This window comes from Mustela erminea, chromosome 4 (assembly GCF_009829155.1).
Source record: "Mustela erminea isolate mMusErm1 chromosome 4, mMusErm1.Pri, whole genome shotgun sequence".
Classification (NCBI taxonomy): domain Eukaryota; kingdom Metazoa; phylum Chordata; class Mammalia; order Carnivora; family Mustelidae; genus Mustela; species Mustela erminea.
The window spans coordinates 104,393,309-104,416,288 of NC_045617.1; the positions used below are offsets into that span (position 1 = coordinate 104,393,309).

General features: G+C 35.5%; 1 protein-coding gene and 1 pseudogene across 11 annotated transcripts in view; both read right to left on the reverse strand.

Moving 5' to 3' along the window:
* KHDRBS2 (KH RNA binding domain containing, signal transduction associated 2) overlaps positions 1 to 22,980 on the reverse strand; it is a 601,759-nt gene that overhangs the window by 85,100 nt on the left and 493,679 nt on the right. The gene's annotated exons all lie outside the window — the stretch shown is intronic.
* LOC116587889 overlaps positions 1 to 22,980 on the reverse strand; it is a 100,338-nt pseudogene that overhangs the window by 9,691 nt on the left and 67,667 nt on the right.

Below are 22,980 nucleotides of genomic sequence, written 5' to 3' on the forward strand. Positions count from 1 at the left end.
AGTAAATAAAGGCTACTTTTGTTTGAGTAAATGGTAACAGAAATGAAAGAAGCAGAATCATGGTAGTGAGGCTTGTAAAAAGATTGGTAAATATAGAGAACAACAAAGGGAACAAGCCAGACCATTCTACTGCCTAGATTTCTGTTAAATCTTCTTGATTAAGGCTCTTCCAAAAAAAAAAAAAAAGAAAGAAAAAAGAAAGAAAGAAAGAAAGAAAGAAAGAAGAAAGAAAGAAAGAAAGAAAGAAAGAAAGAAAGAAAGAAAGAAAGAAAGAAAGAAAGAAAAAAGAAAGAAAGACTCCTCTAGCCACGAAGCACATTGTGGGCTTTTCTGAACTTCTACTGTTCTTTTCATGCGATGGTGATGGCTAGGTACGGGCTCTGTTGGTTATTTCCATTCACCTCGCTAATCCAGCAGGATGCTCTGCTCACCAGCTCTGGTCCATTTCTTTGGAAAGCAATCAAGTGATCCCAGACAAATCCATCTTCTGATTCTATGCCTCTATATTTCCTTTCTAAGCTTTTAACATTTCTTTATTTCTCTCTATTACCAGGGAGTAACTGCCTCTTTCTTCTCATTTATGACCAAAGAGGAACAAGGAAAAAAAAAAAAAAAAGAAGAAGAACTAGGAAAGAGTAAATCATCCCAGGGATAGTCAAATTTGACAAATTTTATAGTTCTTTCCAAGGTCAAATTCCCATGTTTCTGATTTTATCTTGAGTAGCCTTGCATATAAATGGTGTTAAGTCTGTAGTAAAAACAAGGTAAACTATGGTAGTGATTGTAATGTTATTGCTATTATTAGCAAAGCAAACAGAAATATACAAACATAAAATTTTATGTTATAATATGTCATAGTACAGTAAAGAATTCTGAGTGACATATTTTGGGATCTGTGGTAAACACTTTACATAGATTACTCTTACTCTGTTTACTGTTAGGAGGCTACTACTTTTATGCATACTCATTTTATAACTGAGAATATCCTTATATAATTTCTAAAGTAAAGCTCTAAGTGGCAGTGCCTGGGTGGCTCAGTCATTAAGCCTCTGCCTTGGGCTCAGGTCATGATCTCAGGGTCCTGGGATGGAGCCCCATACTGGGTTCCCTGCTCAGCTAGGAGTCTGCTTCTCCCTCTCCCTCTTTCTTCCCCACTTCCCTTCTTGTGCTCATGCATGTGGGTGCTCTCTCAAATAAATAAATAAAATCTTTAAAAAATAGCATGGAGGACATGGGGACTTAGAGTGGAGAAGGGAGTTGGGGGAAATTGGAAGGGGAGGTGAACCATGAGAGACTATGGACTCTGAAAAACAATCTGAGGGTTTTGAAGGGACGGGGGGTGGGAGGTTGGGGTACCAGGTGGTGGGTATTATAGAGGGCACGGATTGCATGGAGCACGGGGTGTGGTGCAAAAATAATGAATACTGTTATGCTGGAAATAAAAAATAAAATATATATATATATATATATATATATATATATATATATATATATATATATATATATATATATATAAAAAGTACTAGTTACCTAAAGGACCAGTGACTCAACTTCTGAAGTTCTTGAATAACCCTGCTTTTTCAAAATTTATACTCAATTTCCAAACTCCTGCCACTACTAATAGTTTCTATATATTGATTTCTACATTAGGGATAATATATGTGTCCTATTGCAAGAGCCCAAATTTGACACAAAGGTGGGAAAGATGTTCAGAGAAAAGGGGACAGAACCATCAGCTAAATAGCACACAGCTAAACTGTCCCTGATGCAATCCATCACATTTTTGCTAAATAAACATAACAATTAAATGGTGAATGGTGCTGGATTTTACCTAGAAAGAGGAGTAAGGAGCTGTTAATTCAATTCTAGGGATTAACCAAATTGGCACACTCTGATGGAAGAAAAATACTTTTTCTGCCACTCGGCTGGCAGAAAAATACTTGAGCAAAGGGTATTAGTTAGCAAGAGCTGCTCTAACAAAATACCACTGACTGGGTGGTTTAACAGAAATTAGTTTTCTAAGATCAGGGTGTCAGAGGTTTAGTTTTTCCTGAAGTCTTTCCCCTTAGCTCGCACATGGCTGCCTTCCCGTGTGTCTTCACGCTGGCCTTTCCTATGTGTGTGCATTCCTGGTGTCTTTCTGTGTCCCAATCTCCTTCCTCATAAGGGTACAAGGTATATTGGATTAGAGCTAACACTAACAATCCCATCTTAATTTAATTACCTCTTTCACTAACAATCCCATCTTAATTTAATTACCTCTTTCAAGCCCCTTTCTCCAGATATAGTTACATTCTTAGGTACTGGTTGTTAGGGCCTCAACATATGAATTTGAGGTGGGTGAGACACAATACAGGCCCTAACAGGCAGGCGGGAAGGTCTTGAGACATCACAGGTCTGGGACTGGCATGTAGGCCCAGTCTCCTCAGTTCGCCTCAGCTGCAAGATAAGGATTACTTTTCCCATTTTGCAGCTGAGAAGAGTAAGTAACTTGCTCAAGACCTCACAGATCAGTAGACAGCAGACAAGACTCAACCCAGCTTTAGCTGATTCTAAATCCTAATCTTTTTCCATTATTAAATCAGGGTGCTAAATCTGCTGTTCTATAAGTCAAATATCCAACACAATTGTAACTGAAATATAAGAAGATAAGTTACTCAATTGCATTATTTTTAAACTTTCATTCCATTAGCTTTCTCCAATATTTGTCTCTAATATTACAGACTTTAACAATCTGAGAACCTAATTATTTCATTTGACAAGTGTATTTGGAGTGTCTGTAAGGTGCCAGGCACAATTTCAGTAATTGTGATACACAAGTAAATAAAACAAAAATCTCTCCATAAATTGAGATGATAGTCTAGTTGCTGGCTTATAGTGGAGAGAAAGAATAAACAAAGTAATTAAACTGAGTATATATTATGCTATATGGAGATAGATAGCTGGAAAAAAATAGATCCAAGTTTTTGGGACAGGCAATGGGTGAGGAAATTTTAATAGGATAGTCAGGGCAGGCTTTCCTGAGATTTATCATACTGTTTGAATAAGATGTGTTTTGGACTGCAAAAATAGTAATAACAGTGACTTAAAAAGAAGACTTGCAGAATTCACTGGGACTTAAGGTCTTAGTTCCCTTTCATTAGCTATTTTATTCATGGCCATGTATGTGTCTACAAACCAACTAGAACTATACTGAATTCAGTAGTTCACAGACCGGAAGGAAAGGCAGCTCTAGGAATGCTCCTCACTCTCTCCCCGCTTTCCCTCTCTCTCCTAGTCTTTTAGTTTCTATCTCTCTGTCTTTTGGGCATCTCTACTTGACAGGGAACATAGGCACTCGCTGCTCTGTAGTCATATTTTTAGCAGCTCAAATGCTAAATGTGGACCTGTCCCATTATTCATGAGTGGGGCAAGAGAGCATTTCAGCATCACGAGCTCACCAAGTAGAAGTCCTATGTGTGCTGTGGACTTCATGTTCCCTAAGTGAGCAGGTGAGCCTGTGATTACTTCTCAGACCTCCTCTTTCTCTAAATTGAGGTACAAGTCGGAGAATCAAGAGTTATAAACCCAGACTGTGTTTAGAGACACAACAAGGGCAGGATTTTAGGAACTCATAGAAGTAACTGTGTCTTAGACTTCTTTGCTCTTTTGATTCTTCCCACTTGAAACAGAATCTTATATAGGACCTTGCTCATGGTTTTTATAAATTTTTGTAATTGATTATTGGGAGAAAATGCTGTATTGGCCATGGAAATGTTTTTTTTTTTTTTAAAGATTTATTTTTTTTTATTTGACAGACAGAGATCACAAGCATGCAGAGAGGCAGGCAGAGAGAGAGAGAGAGAGGAGGAGGAAGCAGGCTCCCTGCTGAGCAGAGAGCCCAATGTGGGATCATGACCTGAGCCGAAGGCAGAGGCTGAACCCACTGAGCCACCCAGGTGCCTGTGGAAGTGTTTCTTAAACTGTAACTTTGAAGGCCAGTGTAAAGTATTGTAATGATAGCAGTGTTTTTCAACCCACAGAGTTAATGAATGTACATTTTCAACGTGAAGTTTTTCCTTCAGATATTTCCATTACAATTTTGACTTTAATACCAAGTTTATAGTAGAATTTAGTATAACATTATCTCTTTGAGCCCAAATGATATTTTACATCTAACAAGTTAATATTTCATGGAATTTTTCCAGGCACTCTCTTCTCTGAAGTTGTTTGACATGTATAGATTTATGTTATCCTATGTATAAGAGATTATTTTTATGTTCAGCGATGTATGAAAATAGGACACCAAAGGGATTAGGTATAATGTGCTTTCTAAAGAAATGCTAGATATCAAAGTAAATTAATAAAATCTCTTGGCATTTTTCCTGGGCCCCATCCCGAGATTCTAATTTAATCGTTCTGTACTAGGGGCCTGAGCATTGGGAAATTCTTAAGGTTCTCCAGATTACAGTAATGAACAGAGAGATTTGAGAACCACTGTTTTGGAGTCTTATTAGCCCTAGACTATGGATAAAAGTCCCTATTGAGGCTGAATGGTCATCAAAACTAGTCTACAGAAAAACATTCACACAAACAAATAAAAAAGCAGAACAAACAAAAAAAATCCCCCAAACCAGAGCCTATAAGAAAATATCTTCCCTGGGAACTTAGACAGTGCCCAAGGCCGTCAACTTGAGCTCATGCATAAAAATCAGTAGATTCTTTTGAAAAATTTACTTTAATGCACAATTAATAGCATCAATCAGCAAATAATTCAGATCTGGGAATGCTGATCAGGAGACAGACAGCAATCCATTTTATTGTAATGTGAGACCCTAAAAAAATAGCTCTTAAATAGTTATCCCTCCTCCTTCCTGTCACTTCTAGATCTTGTCATCTGAATTTTTAATAGCTTTATTCACCTGTAAGTAACACAGGGTACACTCTACAGAACATTTTCCAGGTATACAATTTGACACAAGGATGTATAATCAAGATGATAAGCCCTGTCCCCAGGCAACCCCAGTCTGTTTTTTTTCCTATAGATTAGTTTACATTTTCTAGAATTTTATATAAATGGATTCATTCAGTATGCACTCTTTTTCATTTACCTTTCACTTAGCATAATTATTTGGAGATCCATTCATGCTTTGGCTTTAATCAAAGTTCATTCTTTTTTATTCTTTTTTATTCCTAAGTAGTAGTCTATTACTACTACTACTATTTTTGTTTTCAATATGTCCCATTTGTTCTTCTCATTTAAACTCTTTTCTGACATCTCTTGAATTAATTCAGTATTTTTTAATCATCCAATTTAATTTCCTTTGTTACCTTATTACTATTGTCATCTTGGTTGTGTCTTTATATAGTATATAATTTAAATTATCACAGTCTACTTTCATGTGATACTTACTTCATTATTGTATAAGAATCTTCTATTAGTCTACTTCCATTTCTCCCCTATGCTGTTATGCTATTGTCATACAATTTATTTTCGTATATCTCAGTCAATTTTGTTTTTAAGCAATATAAATATTGAGAAACATCTTATATATTTGCTCATCTTGTGTATTTATACTTACCTAGTGCTCTTCATTCCATACGTAGATCCAGATTTCCATCCACTATTACCATTTTCCTTCTGCCTAATGAACTATCTTAACAGTGTTTTGTGGTTTGAGTGTATTGTTGGTGAATTATTTCAGCTTTTGTATGTCTGAAAAAGTGTTTATTTCACCTTCATTTTTGAAAGTTTTTTTTTCTGGGTATAGAGTTCTAAGCTGACAGATTTTTCCCCCTTATTTCCCCCAATACTTTCAAAGTTGCTCCACTATCTTTTCACATGACTATTCCTTAAAGAATAGTCATTCCTTAGAGAAATCTGCTCTTCCCCTGATCTTTGTACCTCTGTGCATAATGTGTCCTTTTTCTTTGGCTGTGTTTTCAATTTTCTCTTTAGTACTGGTTGATCAGTTTGATTAGGATGTGCTTAAAACAGTTTTCTCTACATTTTTTGTGCTTAAGGCTGTATTGTGCTTCCTAGAGGTATGGGCTTACATAGTTTTCATGAAAATGGAGAAGTTTCAGCTAAAGTCTTTTTCAAAGAATTTTCTATTCATTTCTTTTTTCTACTTCTTTGTATTTGGCTTCTTGAAATTACTCCATAATCCACTGTGCTCTTTTTATTTTTTTGTTCTCTGTGCTTCCTTGTGAATAGTTGCTGTAATATTATCAGTCTTCAAGTTCATTAATCTTTTCTTCAGTGTCTTGTCTTTTTTTCTTCAATGTCTTATTTGTTATTAATCCCACCCAGTTTCTTTTCCATCTCATAATGAGAAGTTTGACCTGTGTCTTTTTAAAATACTTTCCATGTCTCTACTTACCATTTTGAACAACCGGTATATACTTATAACAACTGTTTTAGTGTCCTAGTTTACTAATTATAACATCTGTGCCAAATTCTGGGTAAGTTTGTCGTTGTTATTGGTTTTTTTTTTTTAGATTTTTATTTATTTGATATATATATGGAGAGAGATATCACAAGAAGGCAGAGAGGCAGGCAGAGAAAGAGGGGGAAGCAGGCTCCCTGCTGAGCAGAGAGCTTGATGTGGGGCTCATTCCTAGGACTTTGAGATCATGACCTGAGCTGAAGGCAGAGGCTTAACCCACTGAACCACCCATGTGTCTCCCTGTGTAAGTTTTTATTGGCTCTACTCTTTGTGATGTGTTGTGGTTTTCCTATTTCTTTGCATACCTGATATTTTCTACTCAGTGCCATGCCTTGTGAGTTTTACCTTTTCAGTGCTGGATATTTTGTTTCATATAAATATTCTAGAGCTTCATTCTGGGATGCAGTTTAATTATGGAAACCAATTTTTCTTCTTTTTTTTTTAAAGATTTTATTTATTCATTTGACACAGAGAGATCACAAGTAGGCAGAGAGGCAGGCAGAGAGAGAGAGAGAGGAGGAAGCGGGCTCCCCGCGGAGCAGAGAACCCGATACGGGACTCGATCCCAGGACCCTGAGATCATGACCTGAGCCGAAGGCAGCGGCTTAACCCACTGAGCCACCCAGGTGCCCGGAAAACAATTTTTCTTTTCAGCATTGCTTCTAATATTTGTTAGGTGGACTAAAACAGTGCTCAGTTTAGGTCTTATTATTTCCCACTATTGAGACTTTCATATGTCCTCTACTCAATGTCCCATTCATAATAAAGAATAGTATGAAAATTGGGAACAAGCAGGTACTATTCCTAGTCCTGTGTAAGTGCTGGACACTGTTACTGTTGATGCTTTAAGTAGTAATCTTTTTCCCCAACTCATATCTATTCACATATGTGTGCTAATCAATATTCTGCAGATTCTAGATTTCACTGTGCATTTCTGTCCTGTCCAGTACTCTTAGAATCTCTCTCTGCCTTAGCTTCCCTGGACTCTCAGCTCAATTCAGGGAGTTTGCTGAGCTCCACCTGAGACCCTCCTCCCTATATCACAGCCTAGAAACTCTCACAAGGCTGTAAGCTTCATTTTATAACTGTATCAAATATGGTCCATAAGGATTAAACATCTTTTCCCAAACTAGTTAGAGTCCAATATAAAATTCAGTTCTGTTAGATGATGTTAAGCAAATTACTTAATCAACTTGTGGTGGATGAGTTCCAGCCATTTATAAAATGTATATAGTAATACTGGCTCTAAATAAATGATTGTAATGTGGCTGTAATGAAAGCTCAGTTTGTGTGTAGTCAACAGTATTCTGTCAGCAGCTACTTAAAATATTAATGAAAACAGTGATTTTGCATATAGCTAGTTTAATGTTCAAAGGATTCCAATGTTTTCAGAGAATTCAGTGGAAAAAAGCACAAAAGAATAGTCACTATGCCTCTATTCAAAAAAGAAAGCAAAACCTTCTTAACTAGGCATCTGATCATATATACAGGTTAGCAATGCTGGTAACTATGATGGATACTAACCCATCCCTTATCGAACACTGCCACACCAAAAGAACTGAGCTCCCACATTGCTGTATTCATTTTTCTGCATGACTCTGTCCTTTATGTGTTTCTTAAAAACACAAAAGTTAAAATGGTCGGTCCATTCCTCTCATATAGCACTTCTCTAAATGTATCACAAAAAGCAGTTTTAATAGTAATTCTGAACCTCTTTGCATCTCATAATTTAATATATTATGAAAATATAATTAAAATGGATTATCATTCTTAATTTTCTTTTTCTTGTTTTTTTTTTTGTTTGTTTTGTTTTTTTGACATTTAAGAACTGTGTTTTATCTTCTAGGTTTTAGGGTTACACTAAAAGTTAAACAGCTCTCCTTTTAAGTACAGATGAAGTCAAGCTCACTAAGTCACTTGCTCCTGGTAGATAATTCATGCCTTGGCATTTGTAAAACACCAAACTATTTTGGAAAATATAAGCTGTCTTTCACTTCCCTTGGTAGCACATTTCAGCCTCTAGTTATGGTGAACAGGCAGGCTAAGCTGCCTGATACAACTGATGACCATCATAATGGTAGGATTTGGCTAATCAGCAAAAATTAAATGAACACTAGCAGCCTAAAGGAACCAGAATGTGTGCAAAGGATTGTCGTTTCAGCTTTGATTGATTTTGTCTTCTCCCAGAACATGCTGTTTTTTAAGCCTGGCCAGACTTTTTTAAAGGTCTGAGCCTGTGGGCAGGTACTAAATGGCAAACTCAATTTATGGGAGAAGACTTCAGTTAGCTTATACTTATTTACTTATTCATAAAATGACTTGAAAAAATAACATACACTTAAATTTTTTAAAAAATGTGGTGATGTTGAACTACATCAAAAAAAGATGAGCTATTGAAAATGAATGTTGTACTGTTCTTAATTGGAAAATTCAATTATACATGGTCTGCCTAAATATTCTGAAGTTATTATAGGTGAGAGAAATTCAATAGATTTCTAATTGTTTTTCTAAAAGCCTTTATATTGTTCTCTTACAGAAGGTTTGCAAGCAAGTGTGGAAATGACAAAAAAACAAGGCCCCAACTGTCCTTGGTACTAGTAGGCCAATAGCACCCTGGAGAGGATGATTTTTTTTTTTCCATTTTATTTCTTTTCAGTGTGAGGAAGATTTAAAAAAAAAAAAGATTTTTAAAAGAAAAACCATTACCAACACAATAGAAAATGATACATTTTTGAATATTTTATGACACTCCTTGTTTTAACTTATTTGAAATGGAAATAAGGAATCATGGAAAACTTATAGAAAACCAGTACTTTTATAGAGCACCTTCAAATTAAATATAAAATCTAAATATGTTGACAGATACAACACAAATGGACAGTAAGTGACACTCTGGGAAATGCCATGGAGAAATGCTTGAGTAGTTTTGAGAATTTCTTCAATAATTGAGTGGCAAAGATTTTTTTGTATTATGTATTGTTTGTTATTAATATTAATATATTTTTAGTTGTAAGATTCAGGCAAATAGTCAAGATTGAAAGATGCTGGAAATGAAATTTGTAGTATCTCTGCTTTCAAAATATTCTCCCTAACTGTATTTTTAGTGGACCAGTTTCATATGCTATAAGGAATAGCTATTTCTGTTGCCTTTAAGGCAAGGCTTTCCAGAGAAACTGTTTTAAGCTTCAAAATGTGTGGTCAGTGAAGAGATGTAATGCTTGTATGATGCAAATAAGGATGCAGATTAGAGAAAGATGTTGTCAATCACAGTTGTTGGTCTCCTTTGGAATTAATCAAGGTGGCTGGGTTTAAATTTAACTGACACTTTTGACTGTTACATATTTTAGAAGACAAATACATGTCTTCTTAGCAATTCCTATAAACACCTATTTGATTTTGTGCCAGTGACACAGTCTTTAAGTTTTTTATTACAATAATAATATGCTGGTGTATCAATTTATAAAATTCTAATGGTTCATTTTAAACTGAAAGATTTTGTACACACCAACTAATATGTCTCTGGATATTTATAAAACAGAATTGCAAATCATTACATTAAGGTATTTGGTACTATTTATCTGGACTTTATGTCAAATAAAGATAACCTAGCATAGATTCTTTAAAGCCTGCTGATGGAAATTCTATAAAATAAATACATATATATTAAATGAAATGATCATTACATATGCAGGTTATAAAAGTTTGGGAAATTAGTATGATGGAGTAGAAAATTATGAAATTTGAAATCAGATTAACTGTTAATTTGAATCTTGGCTTTAATGCATCTCCATTTTGTAAAATGGTAATACTAATATATACATTGTATTTGGGAGTTGGAAGATTTGATTTAATCTGCACAAATAAACCTGGGTGCCTTGGTACCATAAAATTAGACAAGACCTAATTGGTCCTACATTTGGTTTGTTCCATTAGACTTAAACAAACAAACAAAAAAACTTCTGTGATACCTGTCATTACTAACAAAAATAAGAGATCAGTTATAATATCAAATGATGTAAATATAATATCAAAGATAAAGTCTAAGGGGGGGAACAAGAAGGAAAACTCTTGGTACTTTTCTCTGCAAATGAATAACTTGTAGATGTCAATAGAAAATGATTGGGAAAGGGTTAATTTTCACTGGTTATGTTTCATACACTTCAGTGACTAGCCTAGCATATATCCAGGACATAATCCATAAGAATAATAGGAGTTGAGCAACTTGGGGAAATGCCTTAGAAAAATGAAATCCTATGCAATCTCTCCATAATGATTTCTCAGGTTTTTCTGTGGAGAAACTGGTCACTTTTACTCCGCATTTTTTTTCTCTGTCTTGAAAAGAATCCTTTTTGGGCTCCTGTATCCCAGCAAAATAGGGTAGCCTCTTAATGAGTCTCAGTGTAGTGTCAACAGAGAAAGAAGCTCAAATCCAGGGCCAACGGTGCTAAAAACAATCGACACTTAAGGCCTCTAAAACAGGTAGCAATAACACAGAGAGGGCTATAACAGAAAAGGGTCCTTCCAAATCTTACTTACCTGCCTGTCTTCTCAAAGCCCTCTCATAGTAAGCCAGCCTGACATTTCTTCCAGTTCCAGACTCCTTAAACGTTCCTGGATGCAGGGGTGAGGTCCGGGGCAAGGCAGTCCTTCTGCCTCTTCTCCCTTGGTTTTTATAAATCTTCCCTCCTCCTTCAATGTTCTGTCTTTGGGGTCTATTCTATCTCCTCTTTCACTAAGAGTTCCAAGTTCTTTCTAAATATATATTAGCATAAACTCCTCTCAATGTCCCTCCTCACGTGTGGACTCAGTCAGAAGAAGAGAAAGCCCCAAGTTGAGCAGAGAAATCAGAGAGACCTCCTAAAATCAGGGAGCAGGAATTGGGAAAGGAGGCCCACAGCAGCAGGGGTGCTAATTTTGCTCACTCGTGTCTTCTTCCACACCTGGCACACTGAAAGGGCTTGAAAAATATTGGTTGGATAAAGAAATATAGGAATAAATGAATATTTAAACCTTAATATGTTGATTCCTAATCCTCTTGTAACTCTAAATGCTAGACTACAGAGGCATTCTATGTAGGTCTCTTAGATTATTGTGGAGAATTTGGAACAGTGTCTGAACAGAGGTGGAAGAGGGGAGTATAATGGAAAAACCAAGAGTTCCTGGAAGGTTTGTTCTGGACATGCATTTCTGACCAGCTTCAGGTATCAGATCATTAAGGAGCCCCTTCATACTTGAAAATGGAGCAGTTTCTAAAACGAAAATTATAGGGAAATATTTTTCTTACACAATGAAAACACATAGGATTCATACAGTATTGAAATAAAACCAGTAACAATAGAGTATCACAACTTTTAAAATGCATATGGGGAGCCTTACTCACCACCTTTTAGACTTATGTGGAAACCACACATCATTTTATGATTATCCTTCCAAGGAAAGTGCAGATTGTGAATTTCTATGCACAATTTGGGTGGATAGGGACTATCTTTTGGTTCATATGTCGACTTCACATTCCACGTTCTTGATTTACTTCAACTAAGAATTTCAAAAACTTAAAACTTAGATTAAATTTTTAAAAAAACTAGATTAAAACTAGATTCATAAAATAGAACTATTGGAGGTGATTAAAATACAAAAGCTGTTTCTCAGCTGTCAATGAAAGTACAGAGAACTTAAAATGGTGAACTCACTGATTTTAAAATTTGATTCAACTTACAGAGAATTTGGAAGCAACCTATTTCTTTACTTTGAATTCAAAGTATACCTGTATCATTTTCCTCTGAAAGTGAAAGAATCATTGTTGACTGTCTCTGGCGTCTAGCCTTTCTTCAGTGTCTTTCATGATTTTATTATATCAAAAATGCATTTTCCTATTAAGGGCATGCTGTATGTGACCATTTTTACAGCTTGATATGCTGCATTTTAGGCTGATGTTAAGTAGAGGCCACTGGAAAGTATTTATGGTTTAAAAATTGTTCTGGATTTGACAAAATAAAAATTTGTGATTTTATATTTAGAAGAGGACCTGGATAAAAAGGAAAAAGTGTATTTTGCCATGTTGTGCTATTAACCCATTGACAAAGAGTTACAGTAGAAGCTGTTTCCAATACAGGAAAAGAGTAATGATGTTATTTTGCTTCTCATTTGCAAATAAACACTGAAGCAGAGAATGCTGAGAAACCATGGCAAACCAATGAAAAAATTCATTCTAACTATTACTTACTCATTTGGGAAAGAACAGAATGGAATTATACAGTGACACACAATGAAAGCGTCCAGAGATCAGTGTGGAGAGGGGAAAAAATTACCTAGGATGTCTATGTTCTCTGGTGATAGAAACCTCAAAGGAAATACCCTCTTTAATTTGGGAAAGAACATAACAACATATGTTTGGTATCCTTCCAGAATTTCAGCACTCATATTAAGGGTATAAAATAGAGTAAGACCTAGTTGTAAGAAGAATGACTCTAAGATTTTAATTTTATATCATTCATCATATAGTTTAAAAAATATTTACCAGAATATGTCTTTGAGACAATGAACTACTACTAAAATATATATATACATATATTTTTTACTAAAATATATTAATACCAGCTCTAAAAGTCAGAATTTCAAGGATTTATTAAATTCCATGCACGGACACACTATTTGGCAATAAGGCATTTGAATAGAGTTGACATTGCCTATTATGCCCAGGAATGTGCAAGGTTCTTTCTCATCCTCAATCCCATGTGTAAACCCACTATCACAATTCAATGAAACAAGTATTTCTTCCCTCAAATTACAGCTGAAGAAATTTATAAAGATGACAATAATTTACCTGAGACCACACAGCTGGTTAATCTGACAGCAAATTCAAGTACCATGTGCCTCTCCAAACAGAGGGCATAATAAACATGACTTACAGAGGAGAATATTATAAAATAAAATAGGCAGTTAAATTAAAAGATAAAAATACAGATTCTGTGGATAGAGGTGTCACAGCATAAAGGACACTTTTCTAAAGACAGCGCAGATGACCGTCTGCTCTTTGCCAGGATCTGGTGCCACCAGCCACAGTTGCTTTTTTGTGTCTTCTTTCATTCCTTCACTCCACTGTCAATCCTAAATGACATACCCCACCCTCTAATGTCAAGAGGCATTAGATTTTATTTTTGATCTCTTTGTTCCGTCGGTTTAAAGGACAAGATGTCAGAAAGAATAGATTGACTATTGACTGAAAGCCAAACCCTTCTGCCTTGATTTCAGACCCTTAGCAATTTGGTTCCGCTTACTTCTGCAGCCTTATTTCTCAGTGCTTTGCTCACAGACAGTCTACCACTCATTTCCTGCCCAACTAGTGTTGTTTGTAGTGTGTCAGACTCTTTCCGCCCTAACATGTCCTTCCCCTCCAGTGAGCTTATTACCCAATGTGGGCAGTTGCTAATTGTTTTCAGGAGGGGAAAGTGGGCACTTAATTAACTAGACAATTTGGGATATTAGGAGACATTTTCTCAATCATAACCCCAGCTTCTAAACTAAGTATCTTCCTATCTTGCCACCCATCAACAATAGTAGAACATTTTTTCTCTTTAATAATACTAATTTAAATATGTAAATGTAACATAAGAATGCTTATTTTAGTGATACCCAAAACATTTATATAATGTTTCTTGGGTTCACTTCTTAGAGACCTACTAATATCTGAAGTACACCATCTCAGAACTCTTCTCCCATGGGAACCATAAGAAATACAGCTCTTAGAGTTGCTATGGTATGGGATAATATGATAGTAAAAGTGGATGTTTATCTAAATAAAGATAGCAATAATATAAGGATGTAGACTGCATGGGAACACGGAATTCAAAAAAACATTGATTTCTAGATCAGTGTATGTAGCATCACAAGAAGAAGAAAAGTGGGATAATCTGTAGGGGATAGTGGCAAATAATACACTTCTCTCGAGTGGATCATAATGAAAAATAAATGAAAGAGTAATTGAGACTTTTTGACCAGATAGTATGTAATATGCTGTGTTTCTTAAACCACCCAATGAGAAAACAGCCCAGTTTGAAAACATAACAACAAAATGATAAGCAAGTTAGACTTAAAAATTATATGAATACCAATAACAGCTAACATTCAATGGATATGATATTCTAGGCACATTTTTTATATTAAATGTCATAATTTGTTCTGCTATACTCCCAAGAGGTATGTACCATCCATCCCCATTTTACTCCTCATAAAACTAAGGCATAAAGTCCAAAATCACACAGCTAGAATGTGTCCAGGCTGGGAATGAAACCCACATCTGTCCGACATTAAAGCTGATTGATTAGCATTCATAGACAGAAGCCAATCATAAAAGTAGAAGAAACTCACCAAATTAGAGTACTTTATTTCCTTCCTGGGTGGCATTTCAGTAGACTAACCCTGTGCATCTTATAAAAACACAGTAGAGGTGTTTTTAAACACATGATGTATCCTCAGCACATTTTAATCCATGAAATAAAGAGACAGCTTTATTTAATCAATGGTTGGAGTTGTGGTCTGAGTACTTTAATTTAGTTAAACTTAAAACACATTTTTTTTTTCAGAACAAAATTGGAAAAAATATATTTCTTGAGTACCAAATACAAAACACCTGTTGGCCTTGGAAAATATGTAACATTATAGTTTACCACAAGTGATTAATACTTCTCGAGTTTACTGAATCTATTCAGGATCATTTTCATCCCCTGAAAAAAAATCCAGCTTTTTATTCTAGTAATTTCCTTTTAACAAACAACATTCATTTAAACCTAAATATGGATGTTCTTTCTGAAATCTATAATTTAGCTGTTTGGGAAAAGAATAAGCTATTTATAATAAATATACACCTGTCACTACCCACTGTTGCCTATATGAGAAGCCAACTGTCTACAGTCAGTTGCCCTTCTGAGTTTCACTTGAGGGCTCCTGTGTGAAGCCATTCTGTATTCTCTCAGTGGCATCTTCCTGCATATGAGGCATCTATGCCTCTCCCTGTACCTCAGATTCATTTATTACAGAAAACCATGGCCTTTGTTTTGAGGCACATGGTAAAGTTCCTAAAGTGACCATCATGTGAGCCATAGCCAATATTTATAACAGATCATCCCAAAGATATGGCCCATATTCGAGGAGAATATGCCCAATTATTTTTATATGACATAATGACACAAAGGCAGGAATTTAATTTTATTTATGTGAATCACCTAACTTCCCTTTTATTCTATCTGTAGACAGTGGAATGACATTAAGCATTTTAAGACAGATGTGTGTACAGTTTATTCCTATAGTAACTCTCAAGTCCATGTTTACATAGAATGATTTTGCAAACAAAGAATAAAGTAAAAACTGATGCAATGTGGATAAGATTCCCAATATAAACTAAATCTCCCTTTTAATAAAATCAATCTTAAGAAATCTAAGCTTCTAAACTCAGGCTAGAAATTTTTGTAGAAATGTTTTCTACAAATTTCTTTTTCATAAAATAGCACTAAGTGTAGACACCTCCATGCCATCAATAAGTCCTATCCTTCAAAACAGACAAATAAGTAAAAAATAAATAAAATGAGCATAACTGGCAACTTCCAGATTAGATATTTCCAAGCTCTTTACTTTTCTCAAGCCTTTAAAAATGGAAAGCAGATGCTGCTGTTGGTGTTCCAAGGAGAGAGAAGAAGCCTTGTTATGAGCAGCTTTAAATCCTCTTTAGAGACACTCTGAACACTTACACAACAGGAAGAGAAGTGAATTTTATCCAGGGAATATAAACATGCTACTGAGCACTGATGATTCCTGCGTGCCAAATTAAGAATCTCGAATAAATGTTGGGCGGGGCGTATCTAAGTATACGTCTCCAGGAAGGGAAATTGAGAAGTGTATTTTGCTTGGTTGGCTTGTTGGTTTGCCCTTTTGTTTATTTATTTATTTATTTAGGTTTTGCTTTGTCCATTTTATTTTTTAGAATTGAAAATCCAGAGGTTTTTTTTTTTTTTTTGAAGATTTTATTTGTTTGAGCGAGAAAGAGAAAGAGCATGAGCAGGGGGGAGGGGCAGAGACAGAAGCAGGCTCCCCGCTGAGCAGGGAGCCTGCTGCAGGACTCCATCCCAGGACTCCTGGATCATGACATGAGCCAAAGGCAATGCTTAAGCAGCTGAGCCACCCAGGTGCCTGGGAAACCCAGTTTCTACCACATTCTAGAAGATCAAAGTCTCTGGCTACTACTGTTGTGCTGTGTTTGGCTGGCAGGACCTGGGCCACGTTAGGTTAGCTGTTGTGTGGACAATGAGCTATACCTGCTTGTTTTTTCGAGGACATGATCTTCCTCTATAAACAATGCATCTGTCATTTTATTCATTATATCTGCAGGATTTCGTTTTGTACCCCAGTGAGCAGATTGGGTGGCCATGCCAGGATTTGCCACCCCATGAGTTGAAGATCAATAAATTGGTTTTAGTTGCTAGTGTTATTCTCCTATTATAGACCATAAAAGGCCATTTCTGAAGGGCCCAAATATAGATAGTCCTTTCTGTGCTATAGTCTTTTGGTTTGTTTTTCAGTTCCAGGGGAACTGTGTGAGGATTTATTTATTTTTATTTTTTGTCTTTTAAAGATTTTTTTTATTTGAGAGAGAGAGCGAGCGAGCAAGAGCACAAGCAAGAGCAGGAGGGAGGGACAGAGGCAAAGGGAGAAGCTAACTCCCCGCTGAGCAGGGAGCATGAGGCAGGGCTCAATCCCAGGACCCTGGGATCATGGCCTGAGCTGAAGGCAGACACTTAACTGACTGAGCCACCCAGGAGCCCCTGTGTGAGGGTTTGATATGATTTTTAAAAATTTGGGTAAATTTAATTCTCAAAAAGCTGTAACTGATAAAGTTATGTCTTTCAATTCAGAAAATTCGCAATGACCACCATGTTGGCAGAATTTATGCTCAAATTTGTGTATTAGCTAGCTATTACTGCATAACAACCACACAAAATTTCAACAGCACACGAAGATGAGCGCATATTTTTCACTCATGTGTCTATGAGTTGTCTGTAGTTGGGGTGATCTAGGCTTGGCATGGTGAACTTACCCACGCTGAGGGCTGCATCCACATGTCTCTCATCCTTCTCGGGGTAGAGGGATACTCAGTCTATATCCTTCTGATGTAGTGGCAGAAGCAAAAGAGGACTCAAGCATGTTTTATGTCTTTTCTTACTCTCTTTCACTGTATCACGTTGGCCAAAGCAAATCACATGGGCAGTCTCTGTCCATGGTCAGACTCTGGCCATTACATGGATGTGTAATGCTACTACACGGGAGTGATAATTGAGCACAATACTTAAACGTACTACAGTGTGGGAGAGAAAATGTAATTTTTACAAAATGAAATCACTTTGTTGGAAAGAATAAAAGCCCTCAGCCTAAAGTATCACGCAATTTATTTGTAATCAGCTTCTTCCTATCACTCATTTCCTGTTCATTCCTACAACTGGCTCCTTCTCCTAGAATGTCTTCCTTCTCTTTCTTAACCTGATCCATATTTATTCACCCTTCAAGCCAGCACATACACCACCCTTTAGAGAAACTAAATTCTGACCTTCGTCGATTATGGCAGAAACACTTGCATGTCCCACTAGCCCAGCACTTTCCATGTTGCATTGTAATGATCTACATGTCAGTCTCTCCAGAAGGAGGAGAAAGCCTTTGAATCTTTTGTTTCTAACACTGCATGTAGTCAGTGCTCATTTATATTTATTGAAGGAAAACAATAAATGAAACAGAAGAAGATAAAAAGACACAGTTTCTGCCTTCAAAACTCAAGTCCTATGCTCTAAAAGTACATATTTTCCTAATAATTTTATACAAGTGAATTTAAATTATAAAATCATATTTCCTTACCAAAGTCACATAAGTATATTATTCACTAAAAAAATTGTACTCCATTATCTTCTTTAAAACAATGTAACACATATTTATGCCCTAAAACTAATTGCATTTTTATTTTATGTAGAATTATGTGTAGGAGATTAATAAGTATATCATTACCTATACAAGCTGGAGCTTGGTTATTAATCATATGTAAACTACTGAACTGCTATATTAGAAGGAAAATAAAACATTTAATTATTATGAATGGTTGTTAAGAATTACTTGATAATATCAGGCATCACCCTTTTAGATTATAAAATGTGAATCATTGAAGCAATTAAATCACAGCACTCAAATCTCATTAAAGAGTATGAAAACAAATCTTATAACGGCTCTATCAAATATGTTTCTTCTATTCAGTTAAAGAAAAGAAACCTGAAATTAAATCTAGCAATAGGTATAGACTTCCCAGCTAATCATGACTTTTAAAAATATTTATCTAAACCAGAACTACCTTAATATTTAGTCTTAGATATTTATTTAATTATAAATTACTCAAATTGAAAACACACAGATATCCCTAAATATTTTTAGTGTTTCAGCAATCTTAGCCTCATGTTCTGGGTACAGCTTCTCATTAAAAGTGGGGCATCTGGGTGGCTCAGTGGGTTAAAGCCTCTCTTCCGCTGGGGTCATGATCACAGGGTCCTGAGACTGAGCCTCACATAGACCTCTCTGCTCAGCGGGGAGCCTGCTTCCCCCCCACCACTGCCTGCTTCTCTGCCTACTTGTGATCTCTGTCTGTCAAATAAATAAATAAAATCTTAAAAAAAAAAAAGAACCTGAAAAGTATTTATTACTTTAATCATTACAGTAATCAACTGATAACGTTTTAAAATAATTTGCTTCATTTAATGACTTTTGTCAAGAAATGGACTTTGTCATTCAGTTGTTCTATATAGATTCATTTTAATCATTTTGAAATAGTAAAATCAAAAATCTATACTAGTAGTTTGTGTGAGAAATTGCTCAAGCTGTGGGTAAGAGTGCTTGTTTTTCCCCAGAATATGATTCAACACATACCAATTTTGTGTTATAAATCAATTTAGTCTAGAAATTAGCCTGACATTTGGCACATTCTCCAAGTAACACATGGGTGTATTTAATATAATTAAATGCATAAATATGAACTCTTAGGTGAATTATTAGGTTGAATCATGAAGTTGACAATATCTGTTGATTTTTTGTTTTTACCTACGAAAATGGTAATTGCACATGGTTTAATCTAATAAAAATGTTTATTAACAGAATACTACACATGCATATGTGTCCATACAGTAATGTTAGTTATTCATTTTAATTATTACCAATATTAGGATTTTTAAGTTAGCATAAATTTTTTAAATTTTTAAAAATAGGCATTAACAGGCAGTGAAATAAAAAAAATAGAATGTAAGACATGCTACTCAGAATCTAATGCTCAAAGACAAAGTTTTAAAAATGAAAAGCTATTTTTTCATCTCTCACCTCAACAAAAATTGCAAATAGCTATTATTATTCACAATGCAGGAAAAGTAATATTCCTTGTTGTTTGATTGCGGCAGTTCAAATTTGTATAAGCATGTCGAAGAATAATTGGATAGCACTTATAAAAATTTAATGTTGTATATACTCTAGAATCCAGCAATATATGTATCAAACTTTATCCCACAGATACAGTAGGGTGAAAGTGCAACTGGACCCTTTTTGAGAAATGAAATAGGTATATGGATAAACATACAAAAATCATAAAGACTTATAAACTATAAAAATAATTTTCTATGGGATTGGTACAGGGAGGAGGTTTTCTTTTTCAAATTATATTTTCCAACTACAAGATGAAGCAAGCATCAGGATCATTTAGCTCCTTACTTTTGTGAATGTTTAAAAAACACTGTCTACATTAAAATTGCTTTAGAACACAAATAAAGAAATGTTACCCTTCCCTCACCTCCACAGTCAACGAAGGAAAAAAATGCACACATTTTGTGACTATATAGTAATAATAATACTATTCAGGAATGAGCTTCCATTGCCCAATGTTGTGAACCTCTTTTTCTCTTTCTCCTCTCAGTTTTACTCAGTTGAACTTACTCAGCCACTAATTACTTGTATCTGTTCTCCTGTTCACTAGATCTTTGGCTAAAGTCAGACCGAGCCACACGTATACACATACAGACAGGACTCTGTCTCTCTCTCTCTTTCACACACACACACACACACACACACACACACAGCCCCCTGATCTCTCCTGTAGTAGGTAGCAAGTACTCTACTTAAAAAAAAAAAAAATACTTATTTATGTAAGGGAGAGCGAGTGCCCGTGTGCAGGGGTGTGGGAAGGTCAGAGGGAGAGGGAAAGGGGCAAGGTTTCAAGCAGATTCCCCACTGACCGCAGGGCCAGACAGGGGCTCAATCTCACAACCCTGTAATCCTGACCTGATCCAAAATCAAGGGTCGGATGCTTAAGTGACTGAGTCACCCACACATCCCCACGTACTCCTTTAAGACAGTGTGAAAAGTATAAACACTGCTAGGCTTTAAATTACATTCATTTATTTAATTCTTATAATCAAAATGATGAAAAGGAGAAGGAAAGGAAGAGTGAATGGAAGAAAGGAAGAAAATAAAATGGATGTGGAGAGGAAAAATTTGCTATAAAGTCAATTAGAACACATGTTCACTGGAGAAATTTCCAAATTATTTTGAAAATAAAATCATTCATGATTATATAAAAAGACGGCTAAAAAAATGAAGATCAAGTAACCCGATGGGTCAAGCAAAGCTAAGCTTATGAGTGCTTTTAAACGGGAATTAGAACAGACTATGTATAGTCTTCACACACAGGCTGAGGGATTTTGAGGTGGGTCTTGCAAGTAAAGGAATTATTTGGGATCAGGCAGAATTTATGACCTGACTCCAGATTGGTGAGTGGGAATAACAAAGCAGAGTTTCCGAATTCTGTCTTTATGCTTAAGCAGTTAGTCTTGGTAGGTTGGTTCAGTCTTCTTTTTTCTTTTTTTTTTTTTTTAAGCTTACACAGTGTTTTATTCAGGGTAACTATGTAGCTGCAGAGCTATTTTTTACAAATTCTAGTCCACAGATTTTATAGAATAAGGGGTGGCGAGGAAGGGGGACCGCAGTGACCTGAAAGGGGTGGCATACACCCAAGTGATGGCTAGCCTTTAATGAGACCTCGTGGAGTTGCTATGCATCAGGAAGGGAAAACTATGCTATCTCTAACAGATTCCTGGGAGGCCAAGCCTCCCCCATCCTCACCTTGGTGGTCATTTCTGAGGCATGTGCATTAATCTCCCAGGGGCCCAGAACAAATAGTCCTGAGAGAAGTCATTGCGCCAACAGGAACCAAATGGAGGCGCAAAGATGGAGTTGGTATTGTCAGCTCTCCTACATCACGTCTTTCGTCCAAAAACAGGATTGCCTTTTTTTTTTTTACTCTTGCATTTTGAGGGTTTTTTTTTTTTTGAACACTCTAGATATGTGTGTTTTGTAGTAAATGTGGTTTGTAAATATTTTCTCTCAGTCGTTAGCTTGCCTTTTTATCTTTTTAAAAAATTTTACCTATTATTATTTTTTTATAAACATATAATGTATTAGGTTGGTTCAGTCTTAATTTCTAGGAGTAGGAACAGTAGCTTAGATATTTTCACTTGTTCTCTGTATTGCTTAACAAACACAGACACACACCCACACCCCCCTATACACACACATGCGTGTGCACACACACATACGTGTGCACACACACATACACACCCACACCACCCCATTCCCCAAGACAGAATTTGTCACAGAATTGTTTGGCATAGGAATAGGAAATTATTTTGGTTTTCTCTTAACAGAGTAACCCAAAATAATCCAATACAAAATGTTACATAAATTTCATGACTCACATTTCCTTTACATAAATCCGTATATATTTTTATATAATTATCAATAATAAATATGTATATAATAGTTATTACATATAAGTGTATTTATAATAACATTATATAAAATAAGCTATTTTCCTTATTTTTAAATATTCCTGAACACAAAATTATGGGGTAGTTAGGAATTATTTTACCAGCTCCCTATTATTAGACTTTGAGTTTGCTTTCAACATTTGGCTATTATAAATACTGCCATAATGAACATCTGTGCATATAAATCTTTGACCTCCTCTCTCATTATCTCCTTAGGACAGATTTCTAGAAATTAAATTAATTGCCAAAGAGTGTCCATCTCTATTTAGTATAAAATTGTGAGTGAAATGATTTATGACTTTACCACGATCATAGTTTCTATCTTCCTGTAACTTTTGAGAATATTATATGACAGATGCTATTATAGACAGCGAGTAATTTACACATTTGAACTCCTATGGCTATTCATTACAGATGAAAACCATGGAGTTATTTTCTTTAGAAAGTGAAGACTCTGCTTTATCAATGCCTCTCATTTAAAAAAGATGTCAAAGTTATCACACTAAGTACTTTATCCTTCCTCTTACTAAGATTTTGGTTTACTGTTTGTTTTATTTACTTGGTAAATTGGCCTGACTTATTATCAATCCAAAGTTCTGGTATTTTTCACTAATATTAAGGCCTAAAACTGTCTTCTGACCCAGTGCCAATTGGAATCATTGTAT